We start from the raw sequence: 6,079 nt of genomic DNA, 5'->3' as shown, positions 1-6,079 counted from the left end.
ATCTGGCTCTGGATTTTGGCTCAGGTCATAATCTCACAGTTCCTGAGATCGAGCCTCACATCAGCCTCTGCACTGACAGCATGGAGACTGCTTGGGATTCTCTTTCTCCCTTTCTCTTCCCCTCCCCCACTCATACATGCTCACTCTCTCTGTCTCTCTCTCCCTCTCTCAAAATAAATAAACTTAAAAAATGACTACTAATTGGTTGAATATTTCCAACTCAGCTTTAAAAAGTCATGAGAACAGTTATGGGGCAGATGTAATAGACCAACAAAATGAATATCAAAAAGTTATTTGTAACTTGCTTAGAACACACAGCTGTTGGGGAGTTCCATGATAGCACAATCAGAAGATACTGAGTCAGAGTCTCCATCCACAGCAGAGAAGAAGTGGAATTCCCATGGCTCTTGGACCCATGGCTGGCATTATATCTCCTAGTGAGGCATCAACATACCTCTTCCTGTTGCAAGGTAATTAAGTACACAGATGAAGCCCCAGAGAAAGTAACTCTGAATGCAGAAGCTCCACTTCCTTGGTTTGTTTTCCTTCTATATCACCATGTCCTCTTGGCACAAATTTTAGCCCACCATCACCCATGTCAAATTTCAGTATAATCTGCATCATACATCCTGAATTTGCTATTGAAAAAATGTGTGTTAGAGGTATGGTTTTTCCACCATTCATTTTCCACCAATCATTCCATAATTGGGAAAATCATTGAACCTGTCTATACTTGATTTCTTTAACTGTAAAATGATAAAAAATAGTGTCTACTTTCCATACTTCAAATAATAATTAGAAGGATAAAATCATAATATATGTAAATGTACATTGTAGAGAATAAAACTCCATAGATGTGTGATCCTATTGTAAAAGTTATCTTGTAGAATTTCTATCTGGCTGTTTCAGATATTGTGCTAGGTTATCTGGGTTATAGTTTATAATGTCCCTAGGTATATGAACTTTCAGTGGGCATCACTCAAGTGCGCATCACTTTTCAAGCAGAAAAAGAAAGGAGAAACTTCTTTATGTATTTTATTTTATTTAAAGTTCATTTATTTATTTTGAGAGAGAGAAAGAGAGAGAATGTGCAGGGGAAGGGCAGTGAGAGAAAATCCAAAGCAGGCACCATGCTGTCAACCGTTAAGCTTGATGCAGGGCTTAATCCCATGAACCTGTGAGATCATGACCTGAGCAGAGACCAAGAGTCCAGTGCTCAACTGACTGAGCCACCCAGGTGCCCCTCTCTATGTACTCTAAATGGATGGAATTTAAGGTGTGGAATTGGTCACAGGTACTGGAAGTGCTGAGGTGCCAGAAAGAGGATGGAACTGCCACCAGAAGTTGGCAACAGCTGAACATTGCTATGACCTAATGCTGGAAGGACAAAGGCAAAGATGGAATCACTAGAATCTAAGAGCTTTCATCACCCAGCAGAAGCTAAAGCCATGGTGAACTACCACACCTTTATTTGGCCAAACCTCCTGGACACTGGTAGAGCAATGAAAATTTGCTATTGGGAAGTGTTTATTGAAAGTATGAGTTAGCGGCACCTGGGTGGCTCAGCTGGTTTATTGACTCTTGATTACAGCTCAGGTCATGATCCCAGGGTCATGAGATCGAGTCTCACGTCGGGCTCTATGCTGAGTGTGGAGCCTGCTTAGGATGCTTTCTCTCTCTCCCTCTGCACTTCTCTCCCACTCACCCTGTCTCTCTCTCTAAAATAAAAATAAGTAAAAATTTTTTAAAAGTATGAGTCAGCATTTTTGTGATATGATCAAAAGAGGAAAAGGGAAAGAGATGTTTCTAAGTAAAATCAGGCTAAAATTTGGACCAAACAAGGTTCAAAAGGTAGGCTTGCCACCTGGGCCTTACAGATTTTACGCAATGAGGTTTTTGCTGTGAAATATGCCCTCTGTTAATCGATTTCTTCCTTTCTGGTGAAGATGAAATGTAAAAGAAGGAAATGATGATGAGGATGGCAGTGATCAATTACTGAGCTCATTAATACCTTCAGGTATGGTTGTCACCTCTTCACGTGCCAGTAACACCTTGCTCAGTGACATGGGTATTGAAACACATCTCCCTAATTTCCGTATCTTTGGTTTGAAAAATACAGTTTTATATATTTGAAAATCTCTTAGTTTTATGTATTTAATATAACCCCTCATTTCCACAGTTACTTTGTAGAAAATACAAGACTTTACTAATCTTGTGTTCAGAAAATATTAATAAATTTTTGCCATTACAAACGGCAAAGTCCCCTTGGTATTTGACCTGGACTGTGAGATGGCCATAGTCATAAAACATATAAGCCATACAACCTATAGATTATCTAGCCCTGGTGTCCTTCATTGCACACTCTAGAATACAGTAGAATGCTCTTAAGACACTCTAACTGTCCAACCATGCAAACTGCTCTTCAGTGTAGTCCCGTGAGACATTGGGAAACATTATGCAAATAAAGCACACTTCATTGAATTTTACTGAGCCCCATCCTTGTTTTCCTCTTCTTTATGGCTACTATGCAATGACCCTGAATAATCAGAATGTGACAATTTATTTTGATCAGTTCACTCTTCCAGGAGGAAAATACCTGCCACATAGTGGTAACCAAGTTGGCCAAAATAGGAGTGTGACAGGTAAGGTTTTTTTCTTTTCTGAAATTTCACCCAGTGTGTGTTCCATGTCAGACCTGAGCTTCATTTGCAGGTCACCTCTGTCCCCTTGGGAATTATTTTATAAACTCCCATGCTCAACTACAAGTAGGTCAAGTCTTCACCAGCAGCAGCTTCCTGTCTTTATTCTGATGAGTTTAACAAAGGCCAAATCTGTGGCCTTTCTGAAAAAAGACACCTCCAACTTTGGCTGACTCAATCATAATAAGTAAGATAAATTAAAAATTGATTATTTGCATATAAAATAATATTTTTTGCTTAGTAAGGAAGCTCCTTGAGCATTCTTTAGTTCTTTTAAATGTTGATGGTTTACCCTATACTAGGTACTCTTCTAGGCTATGGGAATGCAGTAGTGAAGCAAACTGACAAAGCCTATGTTTTCTTAAAGTTTATATTCTAGTGGACAAAACCACAGTGATCAAGAAAACACACACGTATTGGGTTTCCAAGTCATGAAAAGTGCTCAGAGAAAAGGAGAGCAGGGGTAAGGACTGGGAAGGGACAGGATATGGGGAGCTGTAGCAGTTGTGACCTTTAAGCAAGGTAATGAATGGAGTCAGATAGCAACAGTCAGGTGAAGAACCAAGGCAATTGACAGGCCCGCAGGTAAGAGAGGGCCAATACTGGTCTATAGAGCAGGTCTATAGAGCACTAAAGGAGGGCCAGGGCACCTGGACCACATCTTAGAAGGCACTGCCCAATGAAGATCAACATAGGGTGAAATCAGTTAATTACTGGAAAATAATTAAAACAGATTTTGATACATTGGAGAATAAAAATTGAAAACCAAGAGACCTTAGGACTCTAGTTGCCTATTTATACACGGAAAGGGCAAGATTGATGTAGTGAAATAATTTGTCAGTAAATATTTACTGAATATTCAATATAGAAACTTTCACTTGGGAACAAAACGTGTAGTTCAAAGTCATCCTGCACAAGTGACGACTATTACCATCTGTTGGTGGTGAACAAAGTTGATGCTTGTTTTTTGCATATATATGTATATACAAATATATATTGCATATATTTGTATATATATGTATATACATATACGTATATGTATATGTATATGTATATGTATATGTATACATACAATGAAACTTCTCTCTACCTATAATTGTTTCATTCATTCATTCAGTGGAAGTTCATAGTTTATAGGTGAAAGACTCCTAACCAGGAGGCTGGAGTTTAAGTGACATCCTGGAGGTGACTGCCATCACAAAAATACAAACCAAACAACATAACGACATGGTAAGTCCAGGTCCTACTGCCCCGTGAAGCATCTATAAACTAGCAGCAGAGACTACCTATGGTTTTATTTTTGAAAGGAGAAGCAGCCTGTACAATTAAAGAGTCAGTGGGAAACTTTCCTGCTGGGGACCATAGCCCTTGGTCTTTAGCTCATGGATTACCACCGAAATGATGAAATAAGCTGCTGTTTTGGTTATGTTGGCTGCTCTTTTGTATGTAATTTCCAACAAAAAAGATATCACTAGTGGTTTCTCATGACCTCCAGGAGGACTCTGAGCACGGAATCACACACAAGTTCCCATGCTTCCTTCCCCATCCTGCAGCTCCTGTCCCCTCACCTGAGTTTCTCCTGACATTGTACTTTCCTCAACACTCCCAACTGCAGGAAGTGGCTGTCCCTGTTTCTCACGTGGCATGAGAGAGGGTGCACTTGATGAGGCTCAGCACACCTCTCTGTCCTGACCATTCACCTTCGATGGAATCACTGTCTTTAGGAGGATGCTCTCGGTTGAAAGGCAGGATAACATAGGATTCAGGATCAAGGTCAGACTACCTTCTCCAAAATCCTTAACCACATATCTCAGGCTAGAGTGTTATTGCCACCTCCGAGTTGGATATATTTATCGGCTGAGATTCATCTGGCAATTGATCACACTGAGGGTGATGTGCCCAGCTTTCCCAGGCAAGCCACATCTGCCCCAGGAAGCACCATGTGTCCAAATGCCCCACTGCTCCAGCAGTTACAGACAGTGAAACCAGAATTCAGGCTTCATCCCTCCACACTCCCTTTTTCTCATCAGCCACGCCCACTCTCCATAGTCCATCATCCAAGATGGTTAGTCTCTAATAAGATTCCAATCAGCTAGGATCCGGTAAGATAATTTCCCTGAGGACAAGCTCTGTGAAACAGAGCTGAGTGCTCTGGGTAGGTTTCGGAAAAATTACTTTTCCCTTCCTACATCCGGAAGCAGGAGAGGGTTTTCTCCTGACTTTCAGATCTTCACCCTTCAAAACGTTGGGGCTCCTGGAGGTAAAATTCTCAACATCCAGCAACACCCCCTCCTCAGATTGGGCCCCCCAGGGTTTTAATCTGCCAGGCCGACTAGAGCTGAGTCTCAGCAATTAGTCACTCACCCCTGAAGGCACCAGCGACTTTTTGTTCCCAGTGGGTTGTGACTCTGTGTCCATCTTCAGTTTGGGGTGACGCTTTGCCCTGTGACATTAATTCTCTGATGAATCTAAGAAGAATTCTTTTCAATTTCCTCAGCATTTTTCTTGGGAGGATGGGAATAATGATTTCCAAGGTTTTAAGGAGGACTGGAAACCATAAGTCCTTGACTTGCCTCTTTCTATAAATGTCTCTAGAGGTTTTTTCATGTCAGTTTCTATAGGTATCCCTTCTCAACTTCAGCTGCATGTTCTAATCATCTAGGGAGTTTTTAAAAAGGCTGATGCCTGAGTCCCACCCAGAGAGTCTGATGTAAATGGGCTTGGCTTGGGTATGGCTTAGGCAGGGGGTACTCAAAAGCTCTGGTTTGATACTGATGTACAAGATGAGTTGAGAAACTCTACTATAGAATGACTTAACTCGGGGCGCCTGGGTAGCTCAGTCAGTTGAGCATCTAACTCTTGATTTCAGCTCAGGTCATGTCTCATGGACGTGAGATTGAGCCATGCTTCAAGCTCTGTGCTGACAGTGTGGAGCCTGTTTAGGATTCTCTCTCTTCCCTCTCCCTCTGCCCCTCCTCCACTCATGTGAGTACATACTCTCTCTCTCTCTCTCTCTCTCTCTCAAAATTAAATAAATAAACATTTAAAAAAAGAGAATGATTGAACCCACACCTTGTAATAACTGTTTGCCATTCAATGCACAGATTTCTAACTTTAATGATAAAGGGTGTACACTATGTGCTTGAGAGATCTTAGCCAGATCTAACCCTCTGGATCTTCTTCAGTTAGTTGTGAGCTACTCAATCTCTTATCATATATGGTAGAATGACTGATTTGTGGTTCAGGCCTCAGGACTTTTCTTCCAGATCTTGCTTCTTACCTGCTTTGAGTACTGAGTCTTATTGATTAGTTACTAGGGAAGGCTTTGCTTCCTTCCATGCTGACTTTTCTATGTGGGATTGCAGCCTCCTGACAGGAAA

General features: G+C 41.2%; 1 long non-coding RNA gene across 1 annotated transcript; it reads left to right on the top strand.

Annotated features, from left to right (window-relative positions):
- The first annotated feature begins 244 nt into the window (after positions 1–244).
- Positions 245–1,523, top strand: LOC125936312 (uncharacterized). Its single transcript, XR_007461997.1, has 2 exons — positions 245–470; positions 1,295–1,523. It is a non-coding gene; the product is annotated as an uncharacterized LOC125936312 (long non-coding RNA).
- Positions 1,524–6,079: the final 4,556 nt, after the last annotated feature.

This window comes from Panthera uncia (assembly GCF_023721935.1).
Source record: "Panthera uncia isolate 11264 chromosome A3 unlocalized genomic scaffold, Puncia_PCG_1.0 HiC_scaffold_11, whole genome shotgun sequence".
Taxonomy (NCBI): domain Eukaryota; kingdom Metazoa; phylum Chordata; class Mammalia; order Carnivora; family Felidae; genus Panthera; species Panthera uncia.
This window is presented reverse-complemented; position numbering and strand designations above follow the sequence as displayed.